Below are 27,827 nucleotides of genomic sequence, written 5' to 3' on the forward strand. Positions count from 1 at the left end.
GTGTCTGGCTTATTTCACTTAGCATAACATCTTCAAGGCTCATCCGTGTTGTAGCATGTGTCAGAGTGTTATTCCTTTTTTGAGATAGAATAATATTATATATTTATATGTATTTTAATAGTTTATATATAATAATCACATTTTATTTATAATTTATATGTAAATATATTTATATACATATAAAATAATATTTTATTTGTCCATCCATTCATTCATCAGTGGACGTTTGAATTGCTTCCATGTTTTGGCTATTGTGAATATTGCTGATATGAATGAATACGGATTTCAAATTTCAAATTTCACTTCAACTCCCTGCTTTCAATTCTTTGGGGTATATACCCAGAACTGGAATTGCTTGATCAAACAGTAAGTCTATTTTTAATTTTTGAGGAACTGCCATTCTATTTTCCACAGCAGCTGCATTATTTTATATTCCCATCAGCAGTGCTTGAGGGTCCCAGTTTCTCCCACATGCATGTGAACCTTTGTTTTCTGTTTTGTTCTGTTTTTTATTACAGCCACTCTAATGGATGTGAGGTGAAGAGGCTTGAGTTTTGATGCTCGTTTAGGAATAGGAATTGATATATTGAGATCTTGGACCCAGAAGAGGCTCAAAAACCTTCTGTAGAGCCAGAATTTTTTAATGGCTAATTCCTCACTAAAAGGAAGAATGATAAATATATCTACCCATGAGCGTAAGGATGTGTCAAGGAAAATCATCTATTTCAATCTAGACTCTGATTGGAAAAAAGTTCGCTAGGGTACAGGAACCCTGACGTTAAGAAATTAGTTGAAAAATGTACCCAGACCAGTGACAGCACTGGAATATCTGGTAGTTCAGTATAAAATCTCTTTGCAGGGCTATACACTTCACCAAGGATCATAGGTCATTTCCACAGATAAAACTCAGCTGAACATAAACTTAAAATCCAAGTTTGAGTCAAAAGCTCAAACACATAATGATACAATTCACCATGACTAGAAGTCAACTGACCAAGTAAGTAATTTTATTTGATCCTCCAGGATATGCAGATAATGCAGCTCTCAGATAGAGGTTATAAAATTAGTATGGTTGAAAGGACGAGGAACTTAAGAAGGAATTAAAAACATAAGAAAAGAACAAGGCCCTTGGGGAAAAAAAGGCTGATGTGAAAAAGATAAAATTTCTATAAATGAAAAACACAGTCACTGAAATTAAAAACTCAATTGACAGATTAAATAGACACTGAAACAAAGCCAGAGAGAAATTTAATGCATGGAAAGATATATGTGATGAAATTATCCAGACCATAACACAGAGGGAAAACAGATGAAAATTATGAAAAAGAGAGTAATGGCAGAGTGGAATGTTTGGATACTCTCCTGACAATAACAATTATAAACGCTGGGAAAAAACGAACAAACAACTGGGAGATGAACAAAAGCTGGCAGAGGCTGGTGAGGATTTGATCCTTACTGAGATCCACATTTACATGTTTTTTCCCCTCCCTCAGGGTACTACTCCCAGGTCCATCAGTGTGGCAGGTGGAGCTGAAGCAGAAAGTGGAGTCTTACAGCACTGAGGAATGAGAAGGTGGAGTTTGGGACTTCCAGAGAGAGAGGCTTAAAATTGAGAAGGGTGGGGTGGGGAATTCTAGAGAGGGAAGCCCCCAGATCTGTGCAGATACTCAAATCTTCAGCTGATCCCTAGACTACACATGCACGGGATGAGACTCCAAGATGCCCAGGGAGAAACAAGAGCAAGGAAGTTGAAAGAACTGAGCAGAGATTTCAACAGTTGCCTATTACAGATATAGTTTGGAATTCAAGTCCTGCCAAGTTAAACAGATTTGAAAAAAATGCCTCAAGGTTTTAAAATTAAAACCCAGAAGCTATGCCTTAGGACTTCGGACTAGGGGATTCACCCTACGGCCAGCTGCAAAACTGAAATAGAACCACCCTTACAAAGCCTAAATCCAAGCCTTCATACATCAAGGTCATCTGCTAGTAATTTAACTGCCTTCTAAAACAAATGTCAACACTTTTCAGAAGGACAGGAATTCAAAGTCTCTATAAAGTTTCATCCACAACATCTACTATAAAATAAAATTTTACTAGTCATGCAAAGACACAGGAAAATGTGACACGTAGTCAAAAGTCGATTATAGAAAGAGACCCACAGACCAAGCAGATGTTGAAATTAACAGATGAGGACTTTAACATAATGATGGTAAATATGTTAATGAATTTATAGGAATGTATGGGTATAATGGGTGAAGAGAGGGGGAACCGTGAGGAGTGGTATATAAATTGAAAAAAGAATCAAATTTAAATGCAAGAACTGAAAAACACAGTATCTGAAAAAGAATCATTTCCTATAACTGGCAATAGGTCCCTAGAAACAGAAAACAGGTCAATAGAAATGATCTAAGCTGAAAGACAGAGAGAAGGAGATTTTTGAAATACTGAGCTGTGGAACTGTCTCAAGGAGTCTAGGACACATGTAAGAAAGAGAGGAGAGAGAAAATGGAGCAGAAAAAATTTGCAACTATATTGGTTGAAAATATTCTAATTTGACTCAAAACAGCAACCCAGACATCCATGAAGCTCAGCAAACCCCAAGCAGGATAAGTGCAAATAAAAACATAACTAACCACACTATAGTCAAACTGCGGGAAACCAAAGACTAAGAGCAAATCTTAAAAGCATCCAAAGAAAGGAGACACATTATATAATGGAGAATAATTCTATGAATGATGGCTACTTCTCAAAAGAAAAAATGGGGCTAGAAGACATGGAATTATATATTTAACAGGACGAAAAAAACATTGCCAACTCAAAATTCTATACACTGCACAAAAAAGAAAAAATTTTTAATGCAAGTGAAATAAAGAGATTTTTAGATAAACAAAAGCTTAAAGAATTTATTGCCAGCAGCCCTACACTATAAGAAATCCTCCAAGATGTTCTTCAGGCTGAAGAAAAATAATCCCAGATGGAAATGCAGAGCTACAGGAAGAAATGAAGGACATCAGAATGATAAATATTTGAGTAAATATAAAAGATATATCGGACTTTGTCAAAATGAACATCTGTCCTTCAAAACACACCATTAGGAAAATAAAGCAAGTCATAGAATGGTAGAAAGCATTTGCTCCTGTGGGAACTGCTGACACGGGGCTGGGCACCAGGGCACAGGAGGAGAGAAACAATGGGAAGATTTCCCACAGAAGCGCCCTTTCCCACTCTCCAAGCTAGGGCCAAGGGTGTCTCCTGGAGCACCTCCTGTGCATCTGGTTCCCACTTCTAGGTTTTAGGCTGTCTTGCATCCAGGTTGGAGAACACTGGAGGAAAAAAGGGAAATTCACCACCAGTTCAGGGGTACATATTTTGAACTCTGGTCTTCTTTCCCAGTCTACCTGCTACTTTTCAGAGTCCTCAAACCTGGTCCAGGTTTTAGAGCCGCATTCAGTGAGAGTGTCAGGGGGATGGAGTGTGCTTATGCATCTTATCCAGAATCAAAACTCATGACTTAAGTTCTGAGCATGTTAAGCTGAAGTACTTGTGGGGTATGTCTAGGTGGGCATGTCTGTCCGGAGCTCTGAAGCAAGATCCAGGCTGGAAATAAACATTTCAGTCTTCAAGGTATAGGTGCTTCCAATCACAACAATCGGGAGGGGTGTGTAGAACAAGGGCAATGGACTGAGAGTAAAACCCTGGGGCTCTTCCTGGGTTCAGGAAGAGGAGCCGCTGCAGAGAGAGGGGTCAGACAGGTCAGAGGAAAAGCAGGATGTGGGTGTCAGGTCTCCACCCAGCTCTCTCCGGAGCGGTGCGCGCCAGCCATGCTGTTCGGGTGTTGCCGGTGTTTTGTCTACCCACCACCTGTGTCAGAATCATCTGAGGTGGGACGGGTGGGAGGGGGTGGGGCTAAACATGTTGATTTTGAGGCCACACTCCTGCACACTTATTTAATGAGAAGCATAAATGGTGGGGCTTGCCTGCCTGAGTTTTAACTAGTTTTCCAGGGATTTCTCAGGAACAGAGAACCAGTGCCCTAGGCCTAAAGAGTGTGGGAACCCCTGTGACTGTCACCGGCATAAAGAGAGGGTGCTGAAAAGGTGGAAAGGTACGAGAAAAGAAGGAGAGAGTAATAAAAAAGGGAAAGAGAGATTCCCAAAGTTTGGTAAGTGATATGGGAGAAGAAGGAGGAGGAAATTGACGTTTTATTCCTGTTATTCCAGACCCGAGGCAGAAACTCTTGGAGCAGCTGAGTTGGGTTCATCTTGAGAGTTTCATGTTTAAAGCCCGTTAAGAGCCCAGCACAGGCCTGCAGGGCTCCAGGTGGACGGAGGGGACTGTGAGCCACGCAGCTGGTTGGAATATGCTGATGGCCATGACAGGTGATGAGCAATTTGGCTGACACTGTCCTTCTTTAAACAGCATCCAGAGGTAATGCAGTCCTGTTACTTTTACAGGACTCAATCTGCAAAGGTTAATTGGTCCATTTTATGCCAAATCCAGTAGTCATGTGTTATGCTGTGCTGCTCTAGCCAGACAACATCTGTTTGGACAGGGGAATGAAACTTGCTGAGATGCAGAGTCACACCTCTCCCCCCTCTTCTCCCCCAGCCTCCCTACTAAACAGTACCTTTAAGAACTCTTTTGAAAAAGTCTGAAAGCTAATGTCAATAGAAACCACGTTAGATGAAAGGGAATTCATCACCAAAAGTGCTTAGAGAATAAGCACTTGACCCCTTTTGAGCCTCCTAATAGTCAATGCAATGCCAAGTTTTCTTGGCCTTCTCTTGGTTTCTTCCCAACCTTGATTCGGTCCCGTGAGTGCCTCCGAAATGATGACCAGGTCTCCGCCTTTGTATTCCTAGCTGCCGGCACAGTGCCTGGCATACACTAGGGGTCAATACATTTCTGAAGCTTATTAAGCTTAACTTTGAGTCTAGCATCAATGTGACATGCATTCTTCCTAATGTCTTCTACATTTCTTTTTTCCGCCTTCCAGATTTCTCCTGTTCTTCTTTTCTATCCCTTCCTTCCCTTTTCTTCTCCTTCCCCCTTTTTGTCTGTTCTCTCCACCAGTGCCCAATATGGCCAGAAGAGGACCAAGCTGGGAACTGGACTGTGAAGAAACTGAATTCCTCCAGTCCCTTCTCTTGCCTTCCATCTCTCCTCCTTCTTTTCCCTTTCCCTCTCTACACCCCAGGGGTTCTCCTTCTGCATCCCAAGTCCTCTATGTTGAAACATTAATGTGAAGAAGCCAGTGCTATTCAAGTAATAGGAATAAAAGTGATTTATCACTTCCCATTAATTCCCCATCTTTAGTGACTCTTAGATTTGAGTGAAAATCTCCTCTACAGCCCAAAGCACAACTTCATTCTAAGAGGCAGCATCGTTCCCTTAATAAACCGAATCCTTCCGTATTCTTAAGTAGTGAATGCTCTACCTCTATGAAGAAATTACATCCCATCCACGCTGGCAGACTGTCTGATGTCCTGAGGATTAAAGAGATTTGACCAAAGTCCCCTCCAAAAACTAAATTTGCCAGATCTCCTACGGAACAATGAACAAATGTTATAGATAACAACTGTGTCCAAAATTACTGAGATTTTGGGCTCACATATATGTATTTTAAGTGACACATGAAGACACTTGATTTACTTGAGTCCATTATTCTTTTGACTCACTGGCTCTCATCAGCAGTCCACATGTTTCTGAATAATATAGGCCCTTGGGCCACCTGGAGATTTCACTGCTTGATGTTAACCACTTCTGGCACTAGAAGGGAGAGGATGAAAACTCAGGCTAGTATATTTTCCCTTCTGAAAGCAGCTCTCATAAAAGCTGAGCTTCTCCTGAAACTATATTACTTCTTGGGAAGAAAGAAAGTAGAAGTAGAAGAAGGAAACCAACATTTTCAACCCCCTTCTGTATACTACCTAGCTTCTAAGTGTTAACACAATTAATTCTCATAAAAACATTGTAAGGGAGAAGATAGTATCTTTATACTACAGATGAAGTAGTGAGTGAGGGCTCAGAGAGGTTAGGTGACTTGCTCAAGGCCACAGAGCTAGCCAGTGGTAAAGCTAGGATTCAAACCCAAGCCTGGCCAAGTCCAAGGCCCATGTGCTTTCCAGTGTGCTCTCCTCTGTTTGCAGTGCTTGAATCTCACTGTGGAACTACGAGCATGGTCTGTACTTAATCCTGTGCATAGTGACCAGCTCCAGACACTGCTCCATCCACTTTTCCCTCTCTCCTTCTGCATTCCTGCCTTACTATTCCTTCCTTTTTTTATTTGGCTTTCATCATCAGCACTTCACATTCACATGGTGCTTTACAGACATTTATCAGGTACTTTCACAGACATTGTCTCATGTCCTCACAGCAAACCCAGGAAGCAGTACTATTATTGTTTACAGTTTATAGATGTGGAATCTGGGATCTGGAGTGATGATGGGATTGCTCTTTGTCAGAGAGGCAGTCAGTGTCTGAGCTGTTTCTGGAAGAAAGATGGGCCATGGGCCAGGTTACTGGGGAAACTGTAGGGCAGATTAGGGAGCTCAGATTGCTGAAAGGCAGGTTAAAGGGAATGGGGCAGGGAGGGTAGTATGGCCAGTGGATCATTTCAATACAGAGGTTGAATTCTGTACTCTGGGAATTGCAGGTCTATTTCCCATTTTGCTGTTTAGGGCACTTGTATAATCCTCTAACTCCTGACTCTGAAAATTCTTCCTTCATCCAAAGAATTGCTTTTCTTTCGATGTTTGTCTCCTGAAAACATCATTCACTTTCTCTTCCAACTGCACGTGTATAATTTCCGATGTAGGCCCTCACCACATCTTACATAAATAAATGCAGCCGCCTTCTGATTTGTCTCCCTATCTTCAGCCAGCTCCCCTCCCTAGCTGTTCACACTAGACTGATTTTCCTTAAATGAAAATTTAATCATGTTATTTCTCTACTTAACATCTGTTGGTGCCTCCCAATCAGCTCTAGGACTAAATCCAGAATCCTAATGACAATGCCTGGTAGCCTTCGTAACTCGACACCTTCCTATCCTCCTAGGGCCAGTTCACAGCAACACTGCACTGCTGCTTTGCTCTCACACTCCTCTGCATCGTTACTCATCAGGGTCCTTCTGCTTGCAGTTGGCTCTCTCTCACTCTACCCCAATTAATCACCAGGAAGATGCTTCCTCACCTCCCTAGCAATATCTCCTTTCCTACTTTCCAGGCTCCCATTACATGTGCACTTGTTGGTTGCAAGTCTCTCTCCCCGAACCAGTCTGAGACACACTTGTGGGAGGGACTTTACCTTTTCATCTGTGGTTCTATTGCTAGCCGTAGTGTCCCTTCCGGGATGTGGATCTTTCCAAGGGAAAGGGGCCTTTCTGTAATGATGGGGAGGCAAATGATGGGGTTTTTTTTAGCACACAAAAGACAGAGGATTAAGCTCTACAGTGTGAGAATGTTTTCGTTTGTTTGTTTTGTGGGTGGCAGGCAGAAGGGTTCCACTCTTAAACCATCTTGGTAGCATCTTCCGTCTTTATCCTCCACCTTCGAGATGAATATACATTTTTTCACCTCCATTTAATATTTTAAGACTCATAAATGCTTGTGAAAAGAATGCAGGTTTCCATCAAGTTCAAAGGTATTTGAATTAGATGAAGAAGACATTTATATGTCTTAAGAGTCAAAGAAATGCAAAGTCTAAATAAGTGACTCAGCAGTCATGACCCGGGTTCTGCCCTATTCCATGAATGCTACAGGGATATGGGCTATGTAGATTCTGAGGGTGACAAGCCTGTTTTTAAATTATAATGCTCCAGTTACAGGCATGAATTCATACAGTAAGCATCCTTGCTAAAATCTCCAGTTGTGATACAGTCTCAGAAAGTAAATCCCCAAATAACTGTTATTGCATAGTTAGACACCCTGGGAAGTAAGTATAGAAATCTTTTAAAGAATTAAAATTGTATCATTCATATTTTCATATTAAGAAATCTCTATTTAATATTTATTTCAGGTAGAAGCAAAGTAGGCATGTCTCCTCCATCCTTCCTTTTCTTGTGAAGGTGACCTTGGAAGCATATGACCTGGCTGGTGTAGGTATTAGATGGAGGAGGGCTATGTGAATCACACTGGACCCACCTGAAGGAGAAATAAACTTGTATTGTGTTGTGAGAGACCATGAAAGAGAATTTTTTCACTGTGATTCTCACATATTTTTGTTCCCAATAGATATGTCCCCCTCACCCCCTTCTTGCAGATAACGTTAGCCTTCACCCCTTTTGATAAAATCCAAATTGCTGCAACCATGGCTGTTAATACACATAAAAAAATTTCTCTTCTGAAAACTCTCCTTGATTCAACTATTCCTGAAACTGGCTCAGCATCAGCAGACCCCTTCTTGCTAAAGCCCTATAAAACATTCTGCCCTCCTTCTCTAAGTTAGAAATCCCATTTAGAAACTTCTTATGCCTGGAATCTTTGAATAAAGACGTCTGCTAATGGTATCTGGTTGACTTTTTTTCATTGTGTCAAGCCATCAAGATTTCACGTTTCATTTGTTATCACATCATAATCTAGCCTATACTGACTAACATATTTACTAAATTTATAAACAATATTGGAACATTTTATTGAACTTAAGATTCATCACATTTTAAAAATTCCTTGATTCGATTTATAGGAAATACTTAGATGCATGGGAATGCTTGTCATTAGACAATTCAAGTATTTAAAAGTACATATATTAATAAGTGAATTTAAAATATTCAAAGGTATTTAATTACTTTGGTTTATAAAATGAGACAATATATTAATCAAGGGATCCTTAACAGCGATTGCTAAAACATGCTGGTCTTATAAATAAAATAATATGATTTACAGGATGTACTCAAAAGCTGAAAGATGAATTGCATTTTTAGTATGACTTTAATAAGTTTAATATTGCTTTTTAGAAACCCGCCTAAACCCTGAAAAGTCTTTTCTGTGCATAAAATCTATACTCGAGTATATTTAAAAGGCTTCATATTTAGCAATTTGCTGTGGGAGAAGGTGGAGCTGACACTGACTAATGACCCACATTACAGTCACCACCTAAGCGATAGCGAGATCTCAGAGAAAAGGTGTCCAAAGGACAGAAGGCAGAGTAAAGAGATGGTAGAGGGAAGAGACAATCTGCAGGAGATGGTCCAGGTGAGAAGTTCTTGCTGTGGATGAGGCAGCCAGAGAAACACACATGGAGATCAAGGGCAAGCTAAACAAGTCAGAGAGCACCCCTGAGTGCCCAGCACACTGTGAATACATTCAACTAAAGGGAGAGTCTTCAGTGTGAGGGAAGGAGGCAGGTCACTTTCCTCCCCTCTTACCCCCTTACTGATGCTGTTTCTCCACTGTGAAAAGATGGACGTATGGAGTGACACCTGAGTGCAGCTGAAGACTGTTTTCATTACTGTCTGTCCTGATCCCTTTATGATAAAGGCTAAATAATAATAAGCCTTACACATGTATGGTACTTTACAGTGTACAAAGTGCTTTATAAATCCCCAGACCTCATTCATTTAACCTTCACTGTAGCCCTCTGAAGTCCTTATTTCTGTAACACATTTTATTTTATCCCAAGTCTGCACATGTGGAACCATAATCTCATATACTTCCAAGGATTTGAGAAACCTAAGAAACCACTGGGTTCAAACCATTTTTTTCAACAAATAAAGGGATGGGCTGCTATAACAGTTCAATGATTTTACCAAAGCCATGCAGCTAGTTGGGACAAAGTCAGTCAGGTTTTTTGCTTGGTTTGTTGGTTGTTTTTTTACTTCCTATTAATGCTAAGCCTAGTTAACATACTGGATTTTAAATGGAAAATATGTATATGGAGGGGAAGTGAGGAAGGAGAGGAAGGGAGATGGGGAATAAATTGACCCTTGTCTAAAAGCATGTGTTTACAAGTTGGTTGAGTTCCTCTGGGACAATAAATTTCCAAAGGAACTCAGATTTGCTTGTGGCATCTAATTATTGAGTCTCAGTGCCCTAGTACAAGACATTCTCCATGATGGATTATACATTATACTATTTAGAAATAAGGACTGTGGTAGGCAGCCTCTAAGATGGTCTCCAATTATCCCTGCCTCTTTGTGTAATCTTCTTTGATTGTGGGCTGGATGTAGAGACTCACTTCCAATGAATAGAAAACAACAGAAGTGATGGAGTGTTACCTCTGAGATTAAGTTATAGAAAGACTGTGGTTTCTGTCCTGAGTATTGTCTCTCTCTTTCTCTCTCGTCACTCACTCTGGAGGAAGCTAGCTGCCATGATTTTTGTCAGCTCCATGGAGAGGTTTGTGTGGCAGGGAACTGAAGGAGGTCTTCAGTAGGAAGTAGGAAATAGCCAGTAGGAAACACAGGCTCTTAGTCCAACTGCCCACAAGCAATTGAGGGCTAACAACCACCAGGCAAGTGGGCTTGGAACGGGACACACTGGAGTCTGCAGATGAGACCACAGCCTCACTGACAGCCTGACTACAGCCTCATGGAAGCACTTGAGCCAAAGGTTTGCTGACTCATAGAAACTGTGACAAAATAAAGGTTGTTTTAAACTGCTGAGTTTTGGGCAATTTGTTACGCAGCAAAAAGTAACAAATACAAGGGTGAAAGAAGGACAAAAGAAAACATAGTTAACTGATTATTTTCTCACTTTGATCAATGTGTATTACAGTGTTGAAGATCAACCTTGGAATAATTTTAACTTTTATTTAGCACTGTTAAAAATAAGATTAACAAACTGCAAACTTGAAAAACTTATCCATTTATCCCCTTAAATGTGTTGCTCACCCCCACTTGTGGTTAAAAATACACCTTGATATTGAGGAAAAACACTTGAGGAACAAGTCAGTTATAAATTACTTCAGCAACTTATATTTGGGTGCAAAGTCTAGAATTGTTTGAAGACATGGTGGGATTGTTATTTTTAAATGTGAACCACCGTCTGGGCCAGGGTACTACTTTTCTCTCCTCCCCCCAAATCGGTCAGTCCTGGAAGGTGCTCAAGGAGCTCCTGCACTTTTGCTGACATCACATTGCTTATCTGCAGGGATTTGCCTACACAAGGCATAAAAATTCCCATTTTATAATAACCTCTAGAAAGAGAAATATTCCCATGTTCTACCTCCCACCCACCCACCCAACGCATGATCAAGTTCAGCCTGAAAGATGGAGGTTTAGAGGAAAATAGAAGTTGCTTGCTGTGACAAGAATAGCAAATCACAGGCCAGAAGGAAACAGAGCTAGCCTTAAAGGCATGAGCTCTAGAGTTTAGAAAGAAAAGTTCTGTGGAGGTTTGGCAGGTAGGGAAATTCCAAAGTGCCATGTAGCCTAAATGAAAGGGAGCTGTGATCAAGTTGGATGTCTACCAATGAATGTCTTATTAGGAGAGAAGAAGTCAAGAAAAGCCGTGACCAGCAGATTCATTGAATTCAAGGTTCTTACGACTAAAGAACAGCTCATTTATATCTGGGTGCTGGGTTAGAAACCCAACTAGTTCCCCCACCCCTGCTTTTTTGTTGCTAATTCCTTTTAAGAAAAGCATTTAGATGGACCTGCCTGAATAAATGAAAGAGACCCCCACGGACTCAAAAAGCATGTACAATCAGCATCTTGAGGAATTTCTCAATATCTCCTTTTTGCCTTCTTCTTTTTTTCTCTCTTCTCGCTCTCTTTTTCTCCTTCTCTTCCTCCTCCTCTTCCTTCTCTTTCCCTTCTATTTCTTTCCCCTCCATTTTCCCCTTTAAATACATTTACTACCCTCCTGCACCAGCCTCCTTTTCTTCTATGGGGATGCAAACAACCCCTCCAAAAGGTGAGGGTGGAGACCAGAGGAAGGACTGTCACGAGAACACTGTCTCTCTTGTGAGTCTTTCTGTCTTTCGCTACACTAAAAATGATACCTATACTATTTGTTAATTTAGAGGCTCATTATTTCTAGACATAGACTTCCACACTTATTTTCCCCTCTAATAGAGTCAAACCAATAGACTCATGTCCTTTGTCATCAAGGAAGAGAGAACATTTACATTTTCCAGAAGTAAAATTTACTTATGACCCAGGGTGGCTTTTAAATATAGAAGTGCTTGGGGGCCCTGTTGTGTAAAAGGAGCATTCGGGAAAACTGTCCTGGCCAGCTAGGATCGATTCTGAACAACCTATACAAAAAAAAGTTAAAGGAGACCATGTAAAAGGTAAAAGAGATAAATTGAACACACATGTGCAATCATTATTCATATGAGCATTCTCTGTATTACTTCATAACACAGCTGTATACACACAAAAAACTGTCCCCTTTGCTTCCTCCTATTGGAGTCTTATTAATTTCTGTTTAATGAAATACAAATGTTTGTGTGCTTCATTTTGAGGAGCACAGTCTAGTTGGGTGTTTGTTAAGCACTGGCCAGAGTGGCTGTGCCCATCTAATACAAATGTCCGTAGGCCTTTCAAAGCCCCTTGACAGAGCGTCTTTTGAGAATGCCAGTTGCCATGGTCACCAGCATGCTGATTTGCAAGGAAAATTGGAAGCCATGCTCATTACGTCAAAAACTACATTGGGGGATAAAGGGAGCATGTTTGCTTCAAGAGTTGGCAATTGGGGTTTGTTAGCTTCCCCGCCCACATACTTCCATCAAACAATGTCTCATTCAACTGCATAAGTCAAAGTTTACAACTCCCATCTTTCCAGTTGGAACAGGCCTGGGAAGTGTGAACGGAAAATTATCACTCACAGAATCACAGCACAGGCTCACAGGCTGAGCTGTTCTGGTGACTTGCAAGGACAGTAGAGAGGAGACAGATGGGTGGTGGAGGGAGAAGCAATGAAAACCTGTGTTCTGTGACCATCCAGTACCAACTAGATGTTTGACCTGGACTTGTGACATTTGGGGGTTTGCTTCATCTATAAAATGAAGCATGCGAGAGAGAGCATCCATAGGGTCCCTCTCAGCCTCTAAATTCTGTGATTCTAAAACACACTCTCGGGGACTTCCCCTGTGGCACAGCGGTTAAGAATCTGCCTGTCAATGCAGGGGACACAGGTTCAATCCCTGGTCCAGGAAGATCCCACATGCTGTGGAGCAACTAAGCCCATGTGCCACAACTACTGAGCCTGCGCTCTAGAGCACACGAGCCACAGCTGCTGAGCCCACGTGCCACAACTACTGAAGCCCATGCACCTAGAGCCCGTGCTCCACAATAAGAGAAGCCACCGCAATGAGAAGCCCACGCACCACAATGAAGAGCAGCCCCTGCTCGCCACTATTAGAGAAAGCCAGCACACAGCAACGAAGACCCAACGCAGCCAAAAAAATAAAATTAAAAAAAATAAATATATAAAATAAAATAGAAGAGCTACCATTATAAAAAAAAGTTAAGGTAGAATTAGACATATGAAAATAAAGCACACTCTTTATGCTGATACATTCATGTTATATGTCCAGGCACATTCATACAGCTGTATTTATTTTTAATGTTTATTGGTTGAGAGCACAAATGGAATGCCTCGCATTTCTATATGAGGTATGTAGGCAAAATCAACCTCATCCCTTAATACAATCGCCCAACATGCAAACAGCATAGCTACAGTAGTTTGAGGATTAACCGCAGAAAGCATCGATTTAATCACCTATGATTACTTTTCTTAGCAATAATGATTGTCATCTACTTTGGAATAATCAAAATGCTACTTATAATGCATTCTGCTTTTTATTATCATTTCCTTTTGGTTACATTACTTAGAAAGATATGTCTGGGGGCAGTTCTAAAGTATATATTTCACAAGTATATGCTTACATATATTAAATATAAATACTTAATATAAATATTTATATTTATATTGCTGAATATCTACTCTGCTGAATGTTCTCTCATCAGGACAGGCTAGGTAATTCTCCCAAAGTTTTGCAGCTAAGTAACAAAGCCTGGGTTTAAATATGGATCCTTTTGAAGTCAGACTTCATTCTTTTCCTATCTACTAGGTGGCCTCTTTTCTTCTTGCCAATTGTCACTCGGAAGGCCCTGGAAATCAGGGTGGAAGCAGACAGGTTTACTTGTAAAGGGATAAATTCAGTGGAAAATTTTGTGGGCCTAAATAGAATTTTTCTAGAAAAAGTAAAATTACACTGATTAAAGGGGTGCGTGTATCTATGTGTGTAATACTGAAAAGTGAATAATATCCAGAAAGGGAAGGACATGTCAAAAGGTAAATAATTTTTCTATTTTCTTTACTAAGTTAATTATTTAAATAAAATTACTGAATTTTGAAAGCTCACGCATTGTATCAGGAAACCAAATTTATCCACTGACACCCATGATGAAGAATAAGGCCACATTATAGCTGATTCGGAGGCAAAAGAAAGTAAGTCTCGGCGAGGCCAACAAAGCCTCACTGCTTTACCTGAACTGTGTGACTATTATTTTTAGCATTTTGGAAGTTAATTTTCTTTCACTGTGGGATTATTTAAGAATCAAATGAGTTAATGGATATAAAATTGGGTTGTAAAATGAAATACTTAACTTAATTGCTATTAAATAAACAAATATTTGTTTATTTTAATAAACACTTATATAGTTGTATGTGCCAGGTACTAGTCCAAGGGCTCGATTCTCCTACAGACCTTCAGAGGCTTTTACTGTCACTTGTCTACATTGTATAAACAAAGAAAATGAAGCCCCCAGATGAGTAATGACTTGATGGAGCATAGCTTTCTATAACCTTGGTATGGAAGACTGTTACTAAGCAGTACTGTACTGACAAAGTTGAAAAGTGGTTTCCAGAACGTCACCTTCAGTATCACTAAGTAGAGTACAGAAGGGTGGGTTTGCAACTCAAAACCAACAGCTTAATAACAAGTACAGCCACTAAGGCCCTTTCAGTTTTCTATTGTCAGACGTGACGAAACTTTGTTCATTTTTGTAACCCCAGAAACTAGTAAAGTGCCAAGAATATAGCAAGTGGTGAGAAACATTTGCTGAATAAAAAATGAATGGACCTAGAAAACAGAATTCTAGAAGAGAAGTGCAATGTTTGAGTTTACTGCTTTGTTTTTCGCTCACCTGGGACTAATCACATTTTAATTTTTTGTTGCTCTCAATATGAATTTCCTGCTCAAAACCTCAATTATTACAGTGGTTTCCATTTACTGGGCACTTACGTTGTGTTAAAGGTTCAACATACTTTTTATTCTTTTCAGACATCCTGCAGGTTAAGGTATTCTTATTCCCATGTTACAGATGAGAAGACTGAGGCTTGGAGGTTAAGAAATATGCTCAAAATCAGACAGCTAGTAAATAGTAGAACCAGGATTTAAAACTTAGGTCTGTTTGTTTCCAGAAGCTGTACTCTCAACCACTAACCTCATATGCTCAGTCTTTCACATGGTATGTCCATTGTTTTAAAAGACCCTCACTGGGCCACTGTTTAGCCTTCTTTTTCTGTCTTAGCTGCCCTGCCAGCAAACCTGCTCTGGCCTCAGGGGTCTGTCCACCAGAATCTGTCAATTTCCTTGCATAATCCAGTTTCCCTTCGTATTTACTTCTTATCCTTCTTTCTCTTCTCTCTCCTCTCTCTCTCTCTCTAACAAATTTCAGCCACAGGAATATTTAAAGGCAAGAAATAATTAGACCCTATGAAAACCAACTGAAGCGGTAACTTTGCAGCCCTTTAGGTAGGAAGTTTTTGCCACCTTTTACAGAATGGAGGGGTGCATCCTGAATGACCCTGAACCTCCAAACACAGGTTCTGCCAGTGCTGGAGTTCTTTCTCACCCCAGGAGAAGGGTTTCACAGTCTCTACTGATGGTTGGCAAACTGGAGCCTGTGTGTCTGTCGCCTGTTTTTGTAAGTAAAGTTTCACTGGGACACAACTTGATTTATTCTTTCACTTATTGTCTGTGGCTGCTTTCACACACAGCAGAGTTCACTTGTTGCAGCTTGTCGTATGACCCACAAAGCTCAATGTATTTCCTATCTGATGCTTTACAGAAAGTTTGCTGGCCTCTGGTCTATACAGACCAATGACCGAGTTGATCTCCTGCCCACCTCATCAGCGTTGCAGCTGCTCAATCTCTGTGCCTTTGGGTTGGGAGTTTCTCTTCAGTCATCACCATATAAGGAAAACAGGCTGCAAACCTCACTAAATACTAACCCTAGACTTTGAATCCTGAGTGTGGCTTCCTCTGTTAGCCTTTAAATGGTGTTCCCCTCTCCAAGAAATATGCACTCCTTGGGCAAGCTGAAGGTGTTGCCTGATCTTTAAAGGACCTGGGGTGATTATTTAAGTCATTTTAGGGTTTCTTTAAACTTTAAAAAAGAAAAAAAAAAAAAAAAGAACAAGGGCCAAAGTCTTCATTTTCAAAGGGGAGAACAATAAACTTTCCACCAAATCCTTTTACACACACAAAAAAGGCCAAATCAATTTTAGTCTTGCTCCTTTATCAGTTTGTTGCATTTTTCCCCAGATGATCTAAAAAGACAAATAGATCTGTATCTACTATTCCTGTTCTAAAATTTTAAAAATCTCTTGTACTTTAACTTCTCTGACAACCCCACAAAGGGACAAGCATTGTTTACCCATTTTACCAATGGAGAAAATGGAGATTCTGAGAAAATATTCAATAACTACATTTCGAGTATATTAAGTACATTTCTTTGAACATTTATGGCAAAGCAAATATTGCTTAAATTCATTTAACTAACTAGATGTACTCATGTAGTTGTGTGGAAAGTAAACATCTATATGTGAGAGCATGATTTCCAATTTTGGAGAGAATAATTTTGGCTCCAAAATATAATGAAATCACAGTAATGCACCAAAGAACACGCTATGTTTGACGATTTGCGTGTACTGTGCATTTGGCTCTCTCATGCAAACACTAGAAAAAAATTCATAAAATGGACAAAGGACAATGAGTTACTGTCTTTTGGGATGCTTGCTTAATTCATACATAATTTAAATAATATGATTAATGCCCATTTCATTGAATTCTCGTGGTCTCTAATGAGATAATGCTATTTCTTCCATGATATAAATTGGGAAAGCACTGATCAAAATATAAAATCATTAAAAATACGAGGTAAGCGAAGTTCTGGGGAATCCTTTAAGGTATGAGATATAGTCTTTGCTCTCAAGCGGTTTACAACCTTGCTGAGAAATAACAGTAAAACAGGAAAAGTGTAAATGTTCTTGTAGCCTGATTTGGTGAGCCTTTGTTCTGAAACAGCTGTCCTCAAATTTATTTCTGTGTAAGAATTCCTCTGATAGGGAAGGAGAACTTGATGACCTGCACATTTCTGAAATCCACCCTAAAAGATTCTGATTTTTAGTTCAGGGATAGAGCTCAATGATCTGAATATTTACCAAACATCCATGGCATTCTTGTAGGTGGTTCATAAACCGTATCTTCAGAAAAGATGCTCCAGGTACTTTAAAGAGCATATATAGATGGAAGTAAAAGCTGGGGTTTGAGGAGGAGGATTAGGCATCCTGATAATTTAGGGGGACTGATAAGACCCTTCCCCTTGCTGCTTCTCTCATATAACTTTCTAATCCTTCTAAGTGGAAAACAAAAAACAGTTCTACAACTGGAAATGCATTCCTTTGGCTTGGAATATTGTCCCTAATAAAGTACAAATATGTTAAGAGGAGATCACTCAGACCTTAGCCATCATCTATACCTCAGTTCAGCTGACTTCCCAGAGAGAGATAGATCTTCCCCAAGAGAGATTTTGATGGGGAAGCCGGTAGTGCTAGGGACACTGCTGCCCAAAGTGCAGAGAGGTGAAGGACCCAAAGTGGGTAAGGCTATTCTAAGTGTTCTAAGTGTTTCTATGCCTTCAGGAAGAATTGAGGAGGTGGGGAGGAAAATGGAAAGAAAATGTGTTGTATAGAAGTCTTTCCATTTACAAGCAGATAAGGTCCAAAAAAGGTTGGGGATGTCCATTTACTCATAAGATCCAAGTAATGATACAGGATTCTCAATAGAATTGATACATTTTTGCTCTGGTTCATTTGTTTGTATCTATGAAAACTCCTGAGTTGAAAGTTTGTAGATTGATGTGCTTCTGTATTTGGGACTATTGCTTTGTGTAGGCATGCTTTAGGGTTAGGGTTAGGATTAGGGTTAGGGGTTTAGAATCACAGCTTTCGGAGATGAGCTATAGGAAGCCTAAGAGGTCTCCTAGTTCCAGGGCAACAAATACATTTCAACTAACGTGCAATCTCCAGTTGATTGGTAGTGACTGCCTGGTATGCTGGGTTGCAAAAGATTCTGTGATTGATTAGCAATGTCCTTTCTGTCTGTTATGGGGGTAGGCAAAACCCTATTAGGCTAATATCCTGACTTTACACACACCAGGAATTTGAAATTGAGATTTAGTCACAGAGAAACCTAACAAAAGATTGAGAAAAATAAGTCTATGGTTTGTAAATCTTTGTGTGGACATGGATTTAAAATAACTTCTTTATTTCCTTTATAGGAAATTTGCCTACAGGACTCCAGATGTTGAGAGAAGGGTTTACCATTACTTTATTATGGTTCAAGGCCGTTGTGTGTACTGCTGTAGCGTTCATCCTTTTCCTATTTGTGCATCATTAGAATGGAACGTACCAAGGGATCAATAAATGGAAGTCTAAACAGTGCAGGAAAAATTGTGTGAGCAATTTTTGGGAATAAAGCTCTTCATATATTTTCAAGCTCTTTTAGGAACATTTAAATTGCTGAGTGCACCTCCATGTTCCAGTCAGGACTAGCGAAATGGAGCAAAAATCAATGAGAAGTCAGTGTGGTCTCAATAACAAGGCAGAATTCACCTCTCCACACTTTCTCTCTCTACATACCCTTCCATTAGCCACTTGCTGATTTAATAAGAAATTCTAGGCATTTAGAATCATTTCTCTGGGAAGCTTCACATGCCCTGAAGAGAGTATCTAGGGTCACCATACATCTAAGCATTTGGCCGAAAGAGACTAGGTAGGATAGGATTATGCTAATGAGTGGGAATTCCCAGGGACCTGATCATATCCTGATTTTGGTCTCTTTGGAGTTGTGAGATATAGTAGAAAAGAAACAATTCCCAGAAACTTTAATTAGAGACAGGGCTGGTGAGACATTTTTCAGGCTCTCCCAAATGCCTCTAATTTACCTGCTTCTTACAAGATGTATTTTACGTCTTGTTCCTGGCCAGGAAAAGCACAGGAGCTTCTTGAATTTTTTTAAATTCCATTAAAAAAAAAATCTCAGGAAGTACCCAACACCCAGGTCTTTGCATGTCTTCTCATTCCTCCTCACTCTGGAATTTGGCTCAAAGTTCTACCTCTGTGTGTATGGTATTTCCCTCCATCTCCAGCTTATCACTGGGTGTCAAAGTCTTGCCTTTCATTCATTCATGGATTCACCTAATAAGCCATTCAGTTCTATTCACTCAACAAAGATTTGTTGAAACAAGTCAAATACGGTTCCAGATCACACTATCCTGGATTCTACTGAGGTATCCAAATTTACATAAGACATGTTGTCCTGTGTCTTAAAGGAGAAGCCAGGCCACTCAGCCTGAAAAATCAGAGAAGCCTTTACTGAGAAAACAGCCTTTTATCCTAGTCCTGAAGAATGAATAGGATTGGTCTAGGTGAAGTGGGAAGTGGGAAGAGAGAAGGAAATAAGGGAAGAGCATTCCAGGAAGAAGGCACTGCCTAGGCAAGGTCACAAGGCAGGAAGGAAAATGATGAAGAGGACAGAAAGCAGGCCAGTATGGCCAGAGTTGTGTGTGTGTGTGTGTGTGTGTGTGTGTGTGTGTGTGATCTTTGGAGGCGTGCCTACTGGGAAATGCCCAAGATGAAGATAGAGAAGTGGAAAGGGCTGAGATCATGGAGGATCTTTTTACGCCATGTTAAGGATTTTGGACTTGAGTTTATGAACTATGGAACAACACCAAATGGGTTTAAGTAGGGAGCAAATGACACCTGAGACACTACTTCTAAGAAGCTTTCCCATTTTCCTCCAGCATCTTGTATTAGAAACATCTAAGTATGGATCTGTCTCTACTATACTATGATCTCCGCGTAGGCCAGAATTATGACTTTCTCATCTTTGTATAATTTGCAGCATAGCTAGCAGGATAATGTGGAAAGAGTTTATTGGCATGGAAGGAGCTTTGGAATCAGACAGATCTGGCTTTGATTCCTGTCAATGTGCTTTTCCAACTGTATGACACTAACCATGTACCCAGGGCAGTGTAGTAGGAGGGCCCACCATGGGTGCAGGCAATAAGGGTGTGCATTGCTGTTGAGAATTTAAAAACAATAATAAACCCAACTGAAAGTCAATCTGCTTTTTATTATCACCATGTGCTGGCAATTCTAAACAATGTCAGTGATAAAATATTCCCCCCTAAAAGAATCTTTTGTGGGCCTAGGTTCTAAACAATTGTTGTGGTTACCACTGAGGTTTTTTTCCCAACATTTTATTATGAAAAATGTCAGATCTATAGAAAAGTTGAAATGATTTTATAGCAAAAAGTCACCATCTAGATTCTAAAATTAACATGTTATATCACTTCCTCTCAATCTACATCTATCCATCTATCAATCCTTCTATTTATTTATCAGTCAACTTTTGGATACATTTCAGAGTAAGATGCATTCCTGAGTACACTGTCCTCTACATATTTCAGTATGAGTATCATAAACTAGAGTTATTACTTATTTAAAATAGTTTAGTATTTGTTTAAGGCTATTTTTTTTCTCTTGAGGTAAAATTCACATAACATGAAATTCATAAATCCTAAGGGAACTATTTGATGAGTTTTGACAAATGCATACAACCTGTGTAACCCAAACCACCAAGGTACAGAAAATGACCATTATCCCAACCTGTTCGGTTATGCCCTTTCCAGGTGACCCCTCTCCCCATCTCTCCAGAGGAAACCTGTGTTCTGATTTTCTTCACAATGGATTAGTTTTGCCTATTACAGAACTTCATACAAATGGAATCGTGCCATATGTACTCTTACACAAGGCTTCTTTCTCTCAACATAATGTGTTTCAGATTCAACCGCATTGTTGCATTTATCTGTAGTTTTTCTGATATCTGTAGTTTTTCTGAGTGACCAGTTCAGTAGTATTCCTTTGTATGAATATACCACAGTTTATCCATTCTCCTGTTGATGGACACCTATGCTGTTCCCTGGGTTATTACTGTTATGAATAAAGTCACTGTTAACTTTTGTGTACAAATTGTTTCGTGGATTTATATTTTCATTTTTCTTGGAAAAATGTCCATAAGTAGAATTACTGGTTGTAGTGTAGATATGTGTTTTGGTTTATTAGAAACCGTAAGACCTTTTTTCAAAGTGGCTGTACCTCTTTGTACCTTTTTACCATCTCATCAACAATGTACTGATATGAGAGTACCAGCTGCTCCGTATTCTTGCCAACATTTGCTGTTTTCAGTTAAAAAAAATTTAGTATCTAATGAGTTTATAGCTGTATTGTGGTTTTAATTTGAATTTCCCTTATGACTAATGATGCTGAATACTTTTTCATGTGCTTATTGGTCCTTCATATATCTTCTTCCATGTGGTGTCTGTGCAAGTCCTTTACCCATTTTTATTGGGTTGTTTGTCTCTTTTATTACCATGGAGGAGATAGATACACTTACTGTATATTACTCCTTTGTCAGATATAAATTTAAATATATTTTCTGCTAGTCTGTGGCTGGTTGATTAATTTTTAAATGGTATCTTTCAATGGGACCTTTTCCATTTTGATGATGTCTAATTGATCAATTGTTTCTTTAATGGTTACTACTTTGTATTATCTAAGAAATCTTTAGCTACTCTCAAGTTATGAAGATATTCTCCTATGTTTGTTTCAAAAAGCTTTGTGTTTTTAGTTTTTATGTTTAAGTCTATGAATATCTCAAATTAATTTCTGCGTATAATGTGAGGTAGAGGTGGAGATCCTTTTTCCCCTTTGCCCCCTCTATTTATCAACCCTTATGCCAGTTCCATAGTAGCTTTTGGTAATCTTGAAGTCAAGTACTATAAATCCTCTAATTTTGTCCTTCTTTTAAAAGATTGTTTTGGATGTTCCAGATAGATTTTAGAGTCAGTTTGTTATTTTCTATAAAAATCTTGCTGGAATTATGAATGAGGTTACATTGAATCTATAGACCAATTGGGGGAGAATTAACAATTAAATATTGAGTTTCTCAATGTTTGAGCATGGTATATATTTCTCCATTTATTTAGTCTTTATTTAATTTTTCTTAGAAATATTTATAGTTTTACTATACAATCTTATAGCTGTTTTGTCACATTTACTCCCAAATATTTTTTGATGTTATTGCACACGGAATGGTTTTTATTTTACTTTGCAAAGGTTTGCTGCTAGTTTTTAAAAATACAATTGATTTTTGTACATTAGCCTTTTATCCTAAAAACTTGCCAAATTAATTTATTATTTCTAATAGTCATTTTTCAAATTCCTTAAGACTTTCTATATAAACAACCATGTCCTCTGCAAACAGACAGTTTTACTGCTGCCTTTCCAATTTTCATGCCTTCTTTTTCTTTTTCTTGTCTTACCTAACTAAGACCTTTAGTACAAGGCTGAATAGAGGTTGTAAGATTGTGCATTTTTTTCTTTATTCTTGATTTAGAGAGGAAAAGTTAATCACCATTTCACCATTAAATATGATGTTAGTTATAGGTTTTTTAGAGATTACCTTTATCAGATTGTGAAAGTTTCCATCTATTCCTAAGTTTGCTGAGAATTTTTATCATGAAGGAGTGTTGAATTCTGTGAAATAGTTTTCTGCTTCTATTGAACTGATCGTATGGATTCTCTCCTTTATCTGTTAATGTAGTGAATTACATTGATTCAATTTTGAATGTTAAAGCAAACTTTGAGTTCCTAGGAAAAACCCCATTTGGTCAAAATAAATTATTTTTTTATTTTTTGATGATTGCAGTTTGCTAATATTTTGTTAAGTAGTTTTGCTTTATGTGCATGAGGGATATTGGTTTTAGCAGTTGTTGCTTTTTAATTTCTTTGACAGTATTTTGTATTGAGGATTTCCTGGTCTCATATAATGAGTTGGGAAGTGATCACTCCTCCTCTATTTTTTGAGAGATTTTGTGTAAAGTTGGCGTTTTCCCTGCTCCCCAACTTCTTAAATGTTCAATAGAATTTTCCAGTGAAACCATCTGACGCTGAAGTTTTCTTTCTGGGAATATTTTTAATAACAACTTCAAATTTTAAACTGGATTTTGGGCTGTTCAAAAATTCAGTTTCATCTTGTGTCAGATTTGGTAAGTTGTATTTTTCAAGAAAATTTGTCCACCACATCTAAGTTGTTAAATTTTTGGCAATATCTATTTAATTATTTATTATTATCCATTTGATATTTGTAGAATCTGTAGTGATAATCCCTCCTTCATTTTCGATATTAATAATTTGTGTTCTCTATCTCTCACTCTTCCTTTCTCTCTCTCTCCCATCTCCCCTCCTCAGTCTAACTAGGTATTTGTCAATTTTGTTGGTATTTTCCAATTTTTGGCTTTGTAAAATTTCACTATTGCCTGTTTTTTAATGTTTTGATTTCTGCTCTTATCTTTATTATTTCCTTTGTTCTCCTTATTTTGGATTTATTCTGCTCTTCTTTTCTGTCTTGAAGTAGTATCTTAGGTCATCAATATTAGACCATTCTTCTTTGGTAATATAAATCTTTAAAGCTATAAATTTTCCTCTAAAAACTGCTTTAGATGTATTTCACAAATTTAATATCTTTATATTCATTCAGTTTCAGATATTTCTTAATTTTTCCTATAAGTTATTTTCTGATTCATAAATTATTTAGAAGTGTCATTTAATTTCCAATGATGTGGGGGTTTTCTTGATATCTCATTGTTATTGATTTCTAATTTTAATTCCATAGTAATCAAAGAATATACTCTGCATGATTTTTAAATGTTTAACTTGTTGAGACTTGCATTATGGCCAAGCAGATGGTCTCTCTTGGTGAACATGTGCTCTTAAAAGAAATGTCTATTCTATTTTAAATGATTTGCTCTATAGATATCAATTAGGTTAAGGTGGTTGATAATGTTATTCATATCTTTTATGTCTTTACTGAACTATTTTGTCTAATTTGTCTATCAGTGTCTGGGGAAGGGGTGTTAAATGCTCCAACTATTATTGTGGGACTGTCTCTTTTTCCTTTGAATTCTGTCATTATTTGTTCCATGTATTTTGAAGCTCTGTTATTAGACACATACACACATTTATACCTAAAAATCTTACCAATGAATTGGATATTTTATCATTATGAAACATCCCTTTTTACTCTGGTAACTCTTTGTCTTGAAATCTACTTCATCAGCTATTAACATAGCTACTCCAGCTTTCTTAGGTTTACTGTTTGCATGGAATATATTTTCCTATCCACTTACTTTCAGTCTACCTGTGTCTTTAGATGTAAAGCTTATCTCATGTAGACAGAGGTGTAATATTCTTTATGTTAATCCTGGCTGGAGTTTATTGAACTTCTTTAATTTGTAAATGTGTATCTTTCACCAAAGTTTAGAATTTTTGCACATTGTTTCTTCAGATAATTGTTTTATCCCATTCTTTTCTATCCTTATGGAATTCCAGTGACATATATGCTGGAACTTTTGATTTGGACCACAGGTCCCTGAGACATTGTTGCTGTTGTTCTGTTGTTCTTCATCTTCTCCTTCCTCTTCTTTTATCTTTTCCCCTTCCCCCTCTGTTCTTTAGATTGGGTAATTTTGATCTATCTTCAAGTTCACAGATTTGTTTTAAATGTTAATATTTTCCCCTAAATTGGCCATGTTTTGAGTATGTTTTGGTTACCAAAGGAAATGGAGTGAGTGGCCTTTATTAATTTTCGACACAGCCTGGGGAATAGGCTATGCAAATAGGGAATAGGCATAGCCAGTGCAAAATTAAAATGTGGGGTTCCTTGTTCAGAAATTATTAAGAATTTCAAGACAGTGACAGAGAGCACTAAACTGAGCATGATGTCCTCTGAGCACAGGGCCCTGTGCAATTGTACAAGTTATATGTCAGTGAAGCTGGAGCATATGGTAATGGTCAAGTTCAGAACTTCCAGTCAGATATATCAGAATTTGATCCCCAGATCCACTACTTGCTACCTGGGTGATCTTGAGCAGGTTACTTTTTCTCTCCAAACTTTAGAGTCCTTATCTGCAAAATGAGTCTTTCTTAGGTTTGTTGTCAGGCATAAATGATAGCTATGTATAATGCCTAGTACAATGTATGATATAAGGTCAAAAAGGAAGTTATTATTACTTTGTTATGTGGGCTTTATTAGAATAATAATGTGGAAGCAAAGTTGTTATATCAGAAAGAGAATGTCTCTAGTGTTATCAACTGAAGACTGGAAGCTTTGTGTGTGTGAGTGTAGGCAAGCAGGGTACAGAGTTGAATTGGGAGTGTACCCCCTGGTGAGTGGGAAGGAGCTGGTGGGGAGATAAATTCCCTGTACCAGTCTCTGGGTGGCGCTATTAGTCCAGGAGAAATTGGTATGTTCTAAGTGCACAGGTGAGGTGGGTATTTAAAGGATGGGGCCAAGGAAGGATGGAAGCACAGAAAGGGAAAACAAAGTGCAACCAGGCATTCATATAAAGCAGAACTTTTGAAAATCTTCAGAATACTGAAAGAGTATAGTGAGTACTTCCCAACTTCCTAGATAGAGATATGAGGATATTTGCTTTATCTAGGTAGAGATATGAGGGCCTTCGGTTTATGTCTATTAATTTAAAACCTTGGTTCTCTAGCTGGCTATAAACTAGAATCAGCTGTGGTGCTTTAAAGACTTCTGATGCTCTGACTCCATCCCAGAGATTCTGCTTTATTTGTTTTGGGGTGAAGCCTGGGCATCATCAGTGTTTTTTAAAAGCTTCTCAGATGATTCTAATGTGCAGACATGGTTGAGAACCACTAAACTAAAACAAGGCATACTGTTAAGATCTTGTCTTTTTATTTCCCTGTGGGGAAAGAAGAGGTTGGCCATTTTCTCTCTCTCTCTCTCTCTCTCTCTCTCTCTCTCTCTCTCGCTGTGTGTGTGTGTGTGTGTGTGTGTCTGTGTGTGTGTGTTTGGTAACCAGGTGATTAAACAGCAGTAATGCACATGTAAGTGGAAACCATTCTGTATGATTTGTGGGTGATGCTTTCCACACTCAGAGTGGGTGACACTTTCACTTGGTCCACAGCTGTATCTGCTCAGGAAATCTCATCTGCCACCCTCTGAGACCCTTACATAAGTTACTGTGCATAACTTGGTTAAACAATGCCTGGCAAATGCTAAGGGCTCAGGAAGTGTCAGCTATTGTTGTTACTAAAACTATTTTGTTAGGTCATCTAATAGAATTAAGTTGAAATTAATAAAGACGAGTCTGAGACATTTAACGGAGTGTAATCATCTTTCCTTTAGGTGGTCAACCTCATTCTTTCAAGTATTGTATGTCATTGTAGACATGTTTTTTTAAAAGGCAATACAGTAAGTGGTCACATCACAGAGATCACTAACCCATAAATGATGAATTACAGAAAGAAAAGTCTGTCCTAACATTGTGGAAATGGGTACTTATGGGATGGGGTAAAAGTTCAGGTGATAGCATCACATCTGGATGTGTTGTCAAACTTGGGTGTCAGAGAAGATAGCGTGTTTGGGAAAATTGTTAAAAGATCAAACAGGGCAAACTCACAGCCAAGATACACATGACACATTTGAATCAGATTGCTTCATGAAATGTCAGAGTGGAGCAATATTTCCAAATTGAATGAATACAATTTTCTTTTCAGTTTTATGCAATTCATACACATATGTGGAAATTAATAAGTTAAATATTGTAAGTAGATTTTTAACTATTTCACTTAGATGCCTAAAGGTTTCTATGTTCAAGTTGGCAACCCTTTTTTTTTTTTTCTTAATTCTGGAAAATGGACATTGGCTTTGTACTTGGGAGTAACTTGTGTTTAGTAGTGCAGACAATTAGGGAAAGGGCATTATGTGAAGAAAGGTGCTAAGTAGGAAGAAAAGACAAGCACAGATAACCTTCCTTTCTTCTGTTTATGATTCTTAGCAATTATCACTGCAATATTTTAGAATTAGAAAGAGCTCATAAGCCGCTGAATTGTGAGCTTGCCTGGGCTTGATCTCTGGCCAGTGAGGTTTTTAGAGGAAAGCACACTTAGGGCAGTCGTCTTAGCAACTCCAACAATGCAGGCCCTACCCTGCCAGCTCTGATATGTCCAACACCTCCCCAGTGGGGAGGAAAATGCTATCACGGGGGAGGGATGATTTTCCACTTTTACTATTTTTAAGTACAGTATTTATTATTTTATTTAATTCATAAATATACTCATCTCCAATCCCGGCCACCTACCACTTCAGACACACACACACACACACACACACACACACACCACTTCATTTGCTCCATCCCTTGGATCGAATTTTCCCCAAAGATTATTAAGAGAATTTTGGTTGAGAATGCAGCCATTCAGTGAACTGGATGCCCTCTCTGCATACTGGTTTGTGGCTATAACCATGTGAAATGCTTCTCCTGCCTGCAACAGAAATACAGAAATTCCAGTTGCCTGCTTCACTTTCAGAAAGTATCTTGACTTTTATGGGCAACTAAATACTCACCAGGAGGCAGACCTCTCAGCAAAATCTGGAGGAGGCATCGACCTCCAGGTCTAATTATCCTATATTTTCCTGCTATCCACCCAGACAAACTC

The sequence above is a fragment of the Mesoplodon bidens genome (assembly GCF_964165515.1).
Source record: "Mesoplodon bidens genome assembly, chromosome: 17".
Classification (NCBI taxonomy): Eukaryota; Metazoa; Chordata; class Mammalia; order Artiodactyla; family Ziphiidae; genus Mesoplodon; species Mesoplodon bidens.